The 13514-nt window shown below is 35.6% G+C and overlaps 1 protein-coding gene and 1 long non-coding RNA gene across 5 annotated transcripts in view; one reads left to right on the forward strand and one right to left on the reverse strand.

Moving 5' to 3' along the window:
- Positions 1–13514, reverse strand: part of col4a6 (collagen, type IV, alpha 6) — a 110350-nt gene that overhangs the window by 83561 nt on the left and 13275 nt on the right. The window lies entirely within an intron of this gene.
- LOC137068756 (uncharacterized) lies at positions 5939–10076 on the forward strand. 2 transcript variants are annotated; one of them, XR_010904263.1, is made up of 8 exons: positions 5939–6211; positions 7318–7411; positions 7487–7596; positions 7732–7832; positions 8267–8359; positions 8438–8553; positions 8689–8783; positions 9774–10076. It is a non-coding gene; the product is annotated as an uncharacterized lncRNA (long non-coding RNA). The 2 variants fall into 2 exon arrangements; XR_010904264.1 differs by lacking the exon at positions 5939–6211 and adding an exon at positions 6400–6892.

The following is a 13514-nucleotide window of genomic DNA, read 5'->3' on the forward strand; positions in this document are numbered from 1 at the left end:
TTGTGAAAGAAAAAAAATGTCTGCAGATTCATCTGGGCCTAATCATTACAAAGCAATGGATCTTTGAAGCCTAATGCTAGCGGAGATTTAAGTTAGTGTGCTGATTGATAAAGGTTTTGGCAGACTATTAAAATTTGTATTAATTATTGAACAATAACTTTTCTGCTACAGTTCCAATTTGCACTACAAACTTGCATTTATCAAAGCTAAATCACGCTTGATGGACGTCACAATCTTCAGAAAACTGCCAAGGAAAGGCAAAGCATGTTTGATGAATGAGGAAATGTGAAGGAGAGCATGGGTCAAACAAAGTAAAGAGGCAAGTGAAACAGTAGCTTGAAGACTTTGGTGGTGTGAGTTAAGTCCACTTGATCTATTTCAGGGAAGCAGCAGCAACAGAACTAAGTGGACGATTGGTGAGCTCTAAATAAAGAACAGGAGGTGAAGCAGCTCAAAAATAGGCATCTTTCAGATGTATAAATGTGTGTGTGTGTGTGTGTGTGTGTGTGTGTGTGTGTGTGTGTGTGTGTGTGTGTGTGTGTGTGTGTGTTTGTGTGTGTGTGTGAGCCTGTTTATGTGGTTTATGAGGACACAAATTTGTATAACTACATGGGTATTACACTGGTATTACACTATAAATGTGGTTTATGAGGACATATCAAATGTCCTCATAATTCAAATGGCCTTAAAAACATACTAAATTATGTTTTTTTGAGAAAGTAAAAATGCAAAATGTTTCCTGTGATGGGTAGGTTTAGGGGCAGGGGCAGTGTAAGGGGATAGAAAATACGGTTTGTACGGTATAAAAACCATTACGCCTGTGGAGAGTCCCTGTAAACCACATAGACCAACATGTATATGTGTGTGTGTGTGTGTGTGTGTGTGTGTGTGTGTGTGTGTGTGTGTGTGTGTGTGTGTGTGTGTGTGTGTGTGTGTGTGTGTATTTTGGGGACATATTTGTACCCAGAATTGTGCTAAACCTGACAAAACTATTTGTAAAAACTATGGCTGTCAAAATTAACATGTTAATAACACATTAACACCAAATAAGTTTAACGGCACTCATTTTATTAAAGCTCAATTAACGCAGCGCGTATTTTCTGTTTGATCCATGGACTAGCCCGTAGTTGGAGAAATTTATATCAGCCATAGACGTAAAGGATGCAGCTGCAAACATTAAAAGGGAAAGAAAAGGGTTAACATTAACATTACTATTCTAAAAGAAGTGCCGTAATAGCCCAAGCTACCATATTTTCTGTTTAACTTTTATTAAACTCCAGGTCGAATGAAAAGTGTGTTTTTTCACTGAGCACATTCTCTGCAGTCCGAGCAGGATGTGGGAATACACTGACGCTCACTCTCACTCATATCAGAGGTCAATCATTAACACCATTACCACTTACAGTACATGAGTTTTATTGAATTAAATATATTACAATCGGCTAAAACGAATAAGCAGGTTACTTTTCTGAACAAGTACCTGAACGAGTACCTGTTTCTCTCACTGTTCACGTGAATCGCTGCACGTGAATCGGTCCACACTATATTCCTACTCAAATTTTTCATATGAACTGTGCCTCAATCTGAACTAAACTGCCAGTGTAAAAACTTTATTTTTTACAACAGTGTAAAAACCCTTTATTTATATTATTAAAATAAGAGAAATCACTGCGTATTCAGAATTTTTAAGTTTAGGATTAAGAGACATAAAAAGTTATTTAAAAAAAACATCTATGACTTTTGATACCTGTCTAGTCTTCATGCTCTGTTGAGTATGGTTTCACTAATAATAAACATACATTTGCATAAAGCATGCATATTTGTCCATACCCATGTTGATTAGAGTATTAAAAACTTGAAACATATTAATTTAAGATACATTTACAACTGTTAAAAATGTGTGATTAAGTTGTGATTAATCGCCAGTTAACTCATGACAATCATGCGATTAATCGCAATTAAATATTTTAATCGATTGACAGCACTAGTAAAAACTATAAAAAATGAAGTACTTTTAAAATTGTAAAAATGCAGATATTTTACTCTTAGCGTTATGTTTAGGTTTAAGGGATAAAGGTTAAAGTTTAAAAACAATATAAAAATCAGCATAAAAAACATGAGAACAGTATACAAATCTATGTCTATATCGAGTCCTTATAAAACACAAAAACTCAACATTTTGCACGTTTCTGTAAGGGTTATATGTAGGCGGTAGGAGTTGGGTTAGGCATTAACATGATATAAAATCAATGGAAGTCGTGAAACATTCTCAGTATGTGTTGTCTCTCCTTGCTTGTTTGTTCATTTAACAACTCAATAAATGAGGAATTACTTGAGGAACAATCTGTTTGTGTGTTCCGTTTAAGAAAGTTATTTACAATCAATCCTATACTATCTAATTATGTTTTCACAGGTGTTGAGCAGTTCCCTGGGCTTTCCATTACATCCATTATGATTGAGATCTGTTTAGAGGGTAAATTCCAAACATATACCAGCTTGTTGTGTCATGAAAAAAGTTTTTCCTCACATTGCCTTTTGGATATACTTCAATGTCAATATTTACAGTCAATAAGGCTTTAGACAAAAACAACCCTTAATAGATATTAATACCATGGAATGCAGCTCGGACGTTTAGAGTCTTCCAGACACGTCATTCCCTTATCTGGGAAAATGAGCACGTCAAGGGACAGACAAGTGCAAAGGAATGAGGAGGGGGTAAATAAAGACAACATGTGGACCTCTGCTAACATGTCGTGAGCCCTCATCGGGTGCACCTAAAGATCGCCCATCCTCACAAACTCCAACACACTGCGTGTATTATATGCATTCTTGTTCCTGGACTCTACAGATATCTCTAACCACATCTTTGGTCAATATCAAATCCAATCCCATCATCAATTACACCCCCCCCCTTCCTTTTTCTTCTTCAAGCCATTTAAAATCCATTCATTTCATGTCATTCCACTCTTGCATCGCCTGGCACCTTAGGCAGTGTGCTGCCCAAACCGCCCACACCCCCACCGGCTGGTGTGTTATTGAGATGATTGGGGTCTGTAACTAAGTAAATCCTTTGCTCAGGGCAACCCCTGAGTTTAGCAGAGCTTATTTCAGCACCGTCTGTGAAGCCCAGGGCAACACAAGCACAGACATGACACAGGGTGATGAGATAATTGATGACATTTATAAAACATTTATTATTTCTCTGTTCGCATACCGGTATATAACTTAATAATCTACTAGCATCACACAAGATCTACAGTTTATATCTCTGTATCTACCTATCCATCAGTATATCCATCCATTCTTGCATCAATCTATCTAATCTATCCTTCCATTTAACCATCTATTTAGCCATCTTTCTTTATGTCTACCCATTCATTGTAATAGTTTCCAATTTATCTAATAATGTGAACAAGACAAAAAGACAAAAATAGAAGCAAAAGATGTGACTCAAAGACTGGGACACATGAGTGGGGTGATTATAGAGAAAGCTTTTTCCTAGATTTTATTAAGGAGTTTCAGGGCAGGCAAACACTATAAATTAAATTATAATTATAATAATCAGGCCCCAATTGATAATTTTCTAGTGACTGATCACAGCAAAAATTTTTAGTTGGCCAAATTTAATTTCTGTGAAATAAATTGCATCAATTCACAGAAATTCAATTTGGCCAACTGAAAACTGTAAATGTGATCAGTCACTAGAAAATTATAAATTGGGCCCTGAATTTTTTTTTACAGTGTAGGCCTAGGCTTAGAATCCGAGGGGGGACGCACTTTAAACCGCACTTTTTTGGGGGGCAAGCATGTTTACGTAGAGGTTTTCATGGGCCAGTGTGAATAAATCTGGATTTAAATTTAAAGAGACAATATATTCTATGCATGACCTGGCATTTTATTCTTATTCAGAATGAGGCAATGTACGCAGCATTCATACTCAAAGCTGGAGGGTGCTCTTGCAGAAAGTCCAAAATAGACTCATAGAGGTAATAACTTATGACGTTGCAGGAAATCAAGTCGGTTAGACAAATGTCCACACACACAAAAAAAAAAATGGAATCACATTTGACATTTCTGTCCCCCTTAGTTGTGAAATGATGGTTACACCCCTGGGCATGGGTCTCCATATGCTCTCTTTCAGAGCAAAGTATGTGTAAGAAAACTTTGCTGGTCAGTGTGAAACAACACTTGAAAGCTGGAGTAATATCACAGGCCCATGTCAAGGAAAAGATGAGGAAGGGGTCCATGGACCATTGGTGTGATCACAGTTTGAGGTGCTCTAAAAGCTGTTAGTTCAGCTTGTTTCTGCAAACTCTTTTGGGAGATGTCCTTGACCAAGCTTTCATCTTTTGGAATATAAGAAATATTGTGCTTTTTTAGCAATCACACTCATAAGACTCATATTTCTCCTGTTGGAAAAAAGAAAAAACAGCACAGTGTGCTAGAAAAACACAACCCAAATATGTTGAACAAGAATCTCCCCAGGTGTAGGTATTACAGATGGGCATTTATCACAACATGTCTCATTTTTTCCAAGTGAGGCCACAATATTTGTTAAAATTTGAGCATGAGATCCTGCTGATTTACAGTACGGAGTAACTATATCAACTTACATAACATCTAGGGTTTACTTGTATGATTTAAGATTTAAGAACCAAGTTAGTCTTTTGTATATTTTTTGATGGAAGACCCATATGGTATGGAGCTTGTAAAAACATCCTGGCATGTTTTAAGCACATTCAGGTCCACACAACATGGAACAGAGTTTATAAACAGAATGTAAATAAAAGGCATGTAAAGTGATACATTAATTTTCCAGTGTTTGTACTGTCCAAACATGCGAGACTGTAAATGTCCTGTGTATGCATGACATGTAAGACATACAACATTTGCTATATGTAAACCACATTTTCAACAGCAAAAAATGTCTGAGTAGAATCCAGAAAAAAAACTGCTAAAAATGAATACAATATTTTATAAGAGGGACTTCACTGAAATGGATATGGTAGTCTGTAAAAATATTGCCCATTGTACTGTTAATTATAAAGGATATTTCTGTATTGATTTTTTATCCGGCATTTTTTAATTACACATTGCATTGTTTTGTATTTTAGAGTTAAAGGAAATATCTGTAAACTTAACAGCTTCAATTTTCAATCTGTAAACTAACATGTTTTTATGAAAATCAGGCAGAAGGTGGTATAATATGCTATAATTACATTTTAGCAGATAACTGTTCAGTACAGGTTATCACTGTGTGACAGAATCAAAATGTATATTATAACCTTGTTTCAGAAGAAGCCTATCAAAATATGTATCAAGCCTATCAAAATTATCAAAATAATTTTGATTTATTAAACAGTTTAGGAGATACAATATTTGTGTCTGATATGACCCTTCTATCTATTTCTTTTGTGAACAAAGAAATACATTATAAGAATGAAAAGAGCCTTGAGATAAAAACTTCAGATAAATAAGGTTGTGCCGCAAATTAGATCTTCATATTCATTTAAAATGGTCCCACACTTCATCTAAATTTAAATGTTATTCACACACCACAATTATTACATTCAAAACATAACTTTCAGAAGTTTCAAGATAGACTGTGCTATAAAACCATCGTAAGATACATTTCAACTGGATTGCTAATCATCAACATAGGCATAGCATGACAGACCCCTTATCAAACAGGACTATTTGGAGTTAAACCAATTCCTATGCCTCTTTGCATGCACTATTGAAGCTATCCAACATTATATAAATATATAAGTTCAATTTTCAACTGCATGAAACCTCACACAGTTCCAGTGTAACAGTGAAGAGTCTGGAAGCTCAGCTGGCTTGGTCTCTCATGCTGGCTGAAGGAGTGTGTGCATCACAGGGTATAGGCTGACACTGTGCAGACCACCTGCTATGAGCACTACAGCACTGTAAAAAATCCAACTTGCAAATTGTTGACTCAGTTTCAGATTTTAAGTTGAGTGGACAAATTTTTGACCACAATGTTGAGTTTACTTATAAGGACGATTTCACTGCAAGTTTACTAATATGTCGTCCACTGAACACAAACAAGTAAGTTGAGAAAACGTAATGTTTTAATTTATTCATAACTTCCCGTCATCGCGCATGCGCAGAATGTCAGCGCTGTATCTTGCACGGGGTTTCCTCCTTCAACCACGCTTTGGAAGGGACTGGATTTCATCTGGTTGAGGTAAGTTTTCTTTATGAATAATTTAAGCTACATATATGGCACACCTTGTTTGTTAAATGTTAAAAGACTAAACTCATACTAAAGCATGTGGTGATTAGTTATCTTGTTTGTTATCTGTTATGTTCGGTGATCCTGTTAGCAATCTGTTAACATTTGAAACAACATATACAGCTAGAGTATGGCTGGATGGACTATATTTTTAATGGAGACTATATAAAATGTAGGCCTATTTTGCTAGAGATTGTACACGTAGCACAGTAACGTCTATTTAAAGCTTCACTTTGTAATAAACTTTTTTTATGTTCAAAATTGACGAAATAGATACAATGAGCAAGTACTTTATGAATCCATTTTTTAAACCGTGTTTTTGTCTTATTTTGAATCATTACGCTACACCTATAATACATGTTTATTTTGGGACTATTTTAGCTCAGTCGGCGTCGATGCGGAGTAGCACAATACTTTCGGCGTGACTCGTCCTCATAGACATAAACAGAGAGAAGTAGCTCCGACTACAATGTTCTTCCGCAAGACGCATGCACACCGTTTTGTTTTGATTAACGCGCGCCAAAAGTTACAGCTTCAACGTTATTGACAACTTAGACAAGTGTGAGGAAACATGCTTGAACGAGAAAAGAATAAGAAGGACGTGCATGATGTTAAAAATGTTAAAGACAGCATGTAAGTGCTAATCTTTTGTGTTTATTGCAATTTGATAGTGAAACATATACCCAATTTTGTCAAAAAGCTCACAGTGGGTAGCATTACCTTAAACACAGTAGGTTATATCTTAATTGAACATAAATAATTTAGTGAATCCAAGATGTTTTAGTAGGATGTTTTTGATATGTGAATCAAAACATATTTCAGCTCTTAAAGTGAAAGCAATCTAAGTACCTGCCGTCTTGTGTATATTGTTACTCAAACAACAAGACATCACTTAATGCTCTTTTGTATCTTTATAAATACATTTATATTTAATTAATACAGTGAAGACTATGCATTGGGTTGTAATATCTTTTTATTATTCCATTTCTGTAATGCTACATGATAAATTAACATACTGTAACTGCTTTTGTGTTTGTTTTTGTATTTGTCTTGTTTAGAAAAGAAAGAAAAAAAGCACCAACATCAAACATCAGTGATGCATTGACAAAAATCTGGCAGATGTGCAAAAAATGTGACCTTTTGAAAGATCAGGTGAGTTTATTATTTTTAGATCTAAATGAAGTGTACACTTAATTTTTACTGTTTTAACAAAGTTTTTTTTTTCAGGGTCTGTGCTGAGTATTACAGGAGAGCACCTTTTCCCTTCGTTGGATGAACACACATCTAGTTGTACAGAGAATGGAGATGAGATGAAGTTCTTACAACTTGAACATCAGGTAATTGTTTAGCATGTGATATATGTTTGATTAAAGGTTGAATGGTGTCATCTCTCTGTCAAGCTAAGTCCCATGCCTCTCTTTGGATATAACTTGGATATAACTTGTTCCATATTTGTTTTTTCTGTCTTTCAGTCACATACACTCTATTGTACTTGCTCAAAGAAAGGCCACAACTTTCAGAGGGACCTTTGTTTATGAGAGAAAATTTTGGAAACATCCTGAAGACTTGCCTGGTAAGATGATGTGTGTCATCATCAGCATATACACTCATGCCTGAAATACTTTACCTGTTCACCTGTTTATCAGGTCTATTTTGTCAAAAAGCTCACAGTGGGTAGCATTACCGTAAACACAGTAGGTTATGTCTTAAGTGAACATAAATAATTTAGTGAATCCAAGATTTTTTAGTAGGATGTATTAGATATGTGCCTTAGCTCTTAAGGGGACAGCAATCTATGTACCTGCTGTCTTGTTGTTACTCAAACAACAAGACAAAATCACTTAATGCTCTTTTGTATCTTTATAAATACATTTATATTTAATTAATACAGTGAAAACTATGCATTGGGTTGTTTTCACATTGTATTATTCCATTTCTGTAATGCTACGCGTTAAATTAACACACTGTAACTGCTTTTGTGTTTGTTTTTGTATTTGTCCTGTTTAGAAAAAAAGAAAAAAAGCAACAACATCAAACATCAGTGATGCATTGACAAAAATCTGGCAGATGTGCAAAAAATGTGACCTTTTGAAAGATCAGGTGAGTTTATTATTTTTAGATCTAAATGAAGTGTACACTTAATTTTTACTGTTATAACAATGTTTTTGTTTTTTTCAGGGTCTGTGCTGAGTATTACAGGAGAGCACCTTTTCCCTTCATTGGATGAACACACATCTAGTTGTACAGAGAATGGAGATGAGATGAAGTTCTTACTAGACCAACATGAACATCAGGTAATTGTTTAGCATGTGATATATGTTTGATTAAAGGTTGAATGGTGTCATCTCTCTGTCAAGCTAAGTCCCATGCCTCTCTTAGGATATAACTTGGATATAACTTGTTCCATATTTGTTTTTTCTGTCTTTCAGTCACTCCATTGTACTTGCTCAAAGAAAGGCCACAACTTTCAGAGGGACCTTTGTTTATAAGAGAAAAGTTTGGAAACATCCTGAAGACTTGCCTGGTAAGATGATGTGTGTCATCATCAGCATATACACTCATGCCTGAAATACTTTACCTGTTCACCTGTTTATCAGGTCCTTTTAGGTATACAAACTTATCATTTGCTCTCTGTCAGCCAAAAGGCAGAGTAAAGAGATGAAAGCAGGGTACAAAGTCATGGTAAAAAATACTAAATTGAAAAATCATATTTGAATCTTTCTCAGTGATCAGTTTGATTTCATCTGAGAGCACAAATTCAACAAGTTGTTGTTGAATCAGCATTGTAATTACATCAATGCTGAAATGGCTTCTAACAGCACAGGTTCAGGTGTGGCAGTGTTTGGGCTTGGGAAATATATTATGTTTATCAGTTTTAGTTCAACTTAGTTGAAGCTTAAAAGGTTAGTTCAACTAAAAATGAAAATTAGCCCATGGTTTGTTCACCCTGAAGTCATTTTAGGAGTATAGGACATTCTTCATATACGCAGAGTTAAATAAAAAATATCATGGCTCTTCAAATCTTTATAATGGCATTGAATGGTGGTTTCTGTTTTGAAGTCCATAAAAGTGCATCTATCCATCATAAAAGTGTATCATTCATTCATTCATTCATTCAAGCGAAGTAGCGTGTTTGTGTAAGAAAAATATCCATACTTAAAACTGTATAGACTAAAATCTAAAATATCTAGCTTCCAACGGTATGCAAGTCAACATGCGCTTGTGTGTGGGGCAGTTATATGATGGATAGAATAGCTGATGGATGGGTAGGTAAAAATGTGCTTTTTAATATATAACTCTGATATAACTCTGACACAAAGAAAGTTATATAGACCTAGGATGGCTTGAGGGTGATTAAATCATGGTCTAATTTTCATTTTTGTGAGGAACTAACCCTTTATAATCAGGGCCACCTTTACTTTTCAAATAAAGTTACATGAGCATGTTTAGGAACACACTGAACACACTGTGGTCCACTGGAAAATCCCTAATTTTATGCTTATTTCTATTGCAGGACATAGAGCCAGGATAAAGGGAGAAGATGAGGATCTAAACCATCTTTGAAAGTGATGCCACCATCCACTCAAACCCAAATATAAGGTGCCTCTCTGTAGTACTAAGAGCAGATTGGACCAGGTAATGTGCAATACCTTTGCTGCAATTGTTACTAAATATTTTTTTCAAAAGTGTTTAATGTTCTTGACCCCCAGTGCTCAGCAAGAGTCTGGTCCTTAAAAAAATTGCTGCAGTCTTTATGGATAATCATAAGGTTGAGCATTTATTTATTTATTTCAATTTGTACTCTAATTTAGTGCATAATCTTTTTTTTTTATAAATATTGAAGAGTGGAGTAGAAGTTCATCACCTTCTAATGTACCTATTGGAGACAGAAAATGCTGTTTTGCAGAATTGTCAATAAAATTTTTCTGTAATGATGGCAATGTATTTTGTATTGTGTTGTATTTTCAGTGTGGATTGTTCTGGCTGCATTTGGATTCTTAATGTGGTGGGTACACAAGTATCTGGGTTAGATATTTGAAGAAAGTTGAACCAACTTACAAAAAGTACAACGTTGAGTTAACTTAAAAAAATAAAGCAACCAGCTGCAAAGCATTTTTGAGTTTACTGAACTCCAAGACCTCTGAAGTTGTGCTAACTTGTTTCTTTGAGTTGGACTGGTAAGTTGAAAAAGTTGAACCAACTTTTTGGTTTCAAAGTTGAACCAACTTACAAAAAGTACAAAGTTGAGTTAACTTAAAAAAATAAAGCAACCAGCTGCAAAGCATTTTTGAGTTTACTGAACTTCAAGACCTCTGAAGTTGTGCTAACTTGTTTCTTTGAGTTGGACTGGTAGTTAGATGGACTTACTGAGTAAAGTATAATTAACTTAATCAAATAAGTTTAGTGAACTTTCAAAAATGATTTGGCATAACTTCAACTACTGAAGTTGAGTAAACTCAAAAATGCTTTGCAGCTGGTTGCTTTATTTTTTTAAGTTAACTCAACTTTTTTTTTTTTACAGTGAGGAAACCACCACATAGGTCAGAGTCTGAGGCTTTGAAGCCACACCAGGAAACCATTAAAACTCAGTTTGAGTTAGAAAAGGGCACCGACCAGCCTTCTTCTGCAAGTCCCAAGAGTGCAAGGTGTTAAGAGAAGGAGTCTCTTTTCCATCATCGCCACAGGAAATCAGCACTATAGGCTACAAGCAGTGGTCAAACCACCCCAGGAAAGCCTGTTTATAGCTCAACAAAGTGCTGGAGCTAATGGTTTTCACCACGCGAGGATGAAGTCCTTTGTGGTTTGAACTGAAGACTGGGATACAGTTAGGTACAGCCATGAGGATGAGGGCATAACTTAAAATGATGGCTAAATATTTAAACAGGAATGCAAATATGTTTATACCTTCCCATTAACTAAAGGTACTGCCCTCCCACATCGGTTCAAGCAAGGCTAAATAAATGGAGATCAGAGCCAAAAGAACGTTCTAGACTAAAGGAATGACCTGAGGTGTAGGGGATTCCCCAAAAGAAGGCTAATGTCAAAGCATGCTGCTCTTGAACTTCAAACAATGTTGTAAGCCTTGAACAAAACTCATCTTTTTAAGTCTGTGTCCTTCTAAAATCTGTAGCGTCTCTGACCACAGTTTGGAGTAATCCAAAACACACTACAAAGGTGGATGTTAATGAATGAACAGTACAGAGACAGACTGTATACAATTCTTCCCAGACTGCCAGAATCCTGAGGCAAACAGAGTAAGTTGATCATTTACAGCATAGCAGGATGTGTACACAATCATGTTTGGTAGACGTTTATAAAGGATAAACAAAGACATGTATGCACGCATGTATATGTATAATTTTCCTCCATCCCAGATACATATCCTCTTTGACTGATAGGCTCACAAAAATTATTTTGAAATATGGAAAGAAAAGAAATGAGACTGCTGAAAAAATCATGCATAAACCAGCATGAATATCACATTGGTCCTAGTTTATTGGAGCTGGTATAGTGCTGGTCAAGCTGGTGGTCCAACATAGTCATAGCTGCCACATAGCTGTTTTCAAGTAAGACTAAGCTTGTGTAGCTTTAAATCATTTAATAACACATTCAACATATTGATAACGTTTTATCTGGTTTAGACACGGTGTAACTAGTGTCATTTGGACCACATGATTTTAAGCAGGAGTCTTTAATAAGAACCGGTCTGTGTGTTTTTTGTTGTTGTTGTTGTTTTGTATTTTTAATTTCACTGAATAACTGCACTTAAGCAAACTCTGTGTGATAAAACGTAATCAATATGTTGAATGTGACACCAGCTTAGTTTAACATTTGATATTTCTCGCTAGAAATTATATAAGAAGTGGAACATATTAGTTAAAAACATACATTTACACACAAACTGACCAGCAAACGCAACTTTCGGACACATCTTATTTTCCCAGCTCAATTGTCACTGAATGGAAGGCACAGGATTGTGGGATATCAAAGGCAGTGAAGGATACATATATGCTGCCTTCAAAAATTGATCAGATGAAGGTATCTCAGGAAACAGGAAGTGAAGTTAACATTGAATTCAGACGTGCTTTAATGCCTTCCTGCCTTGAAATGTGTCCTCCGAAGGCAGCATTTTCCAGGTTTCGGAAGCAGCCAACATTTGGCTGTAAAACGTGGTAACACATAATGACTTGGCTGGAGAACACTCAATACACTAATGAGCTGACAACACAATAAAAACTCAAACCTTCCCATCATTTCTGAGACAACTTAAATCATTAGTATTTACAATGCTTTAAATGTGAAGATCACCACTCCATTTCTTTTTCCTTCTCTCCACTCTCCCATGTGATTACACCACCACATTGATATAATTAACGGACAGTACATTGCCATTGTCTTTTGTGGTGACCCCTGAAGGGAACAGCCAAAAGGAAAAGAAGACATTACCAATGTCTTTTACAGGCCAAAAAAGTAGAAACAAAGCCTACAGGATTTGCCCTAAATCTGCCCTGATAAGTTAGGCGGGTACAGACAGGTGAGACAGATTGGTAAAAGGTCATGGAGTCATGAGGTGCATTCATTTTTCAAGACATGATATAGGGGCAACTAGAGAGGGGAAAGAAAAGATTAAGTTAATGACGTTCAGGAAAGATATAATATTTTTAAATTAAGCAGGAGGGTAAATGTTTGAGAAGGAGAAAGAAGAAAGCATCAGAGTTGAGGATAATAATACAGAGGATCAGAGGTGGTGGGTGTGCATACTAAAAACCCTAATAAGTTGATTGAACTCAATTGATTTGAATAAACTTGTTCCCTTAATTCAATTGAGTAATGGAGTCTCCCAAAACTTGTATATTTAAGTTCACTTAACTTGGTGCTCACGTTCACTGGGCTTAAATTGTTAAGTTCACCAAACTGGGTACACCAGAAGTTCAGTACACCATGCTGGGTACAACCAATCAAAACTTAAACATGCATTGCAGCATGAATAAATTATACATCTGAATTGTGACAAATTTTCTTTGATTCTTACTATTTGCTTTTACTTTTGCTCTTTTGTTCTGATGTTTTTGTAGCTTGTTTTATGTTCAGAGGTTTTTTTTTTGTTTTTGTTTTTTATTGTCACCATTGTAAAGATCCATACAAGGATTCTTGATGTCCGTGCATGTATAAGTAATGCCATAGATTTTAACATTTTGTGCACAAAAAATTAAATAATAAATTGTTCAATTACCACAAGAGTAAAAAAGCTCAT

The sequence above is a fragment of the Pseudorasbora parva genome, chromosome 1, assembly GCF_024679245.1.
Source record: "Pseudorasbora parva isolate DD20220531a chromosome 1, ASM2467924v1, whole genome shotgun sequence".
Lineage (NCBI taxonomy): Eukaryota > Metazoa > Chordata > Actinopteri > Cypriniformes > Gobionidae > Pseudorasbora > Pseudorasbora parva.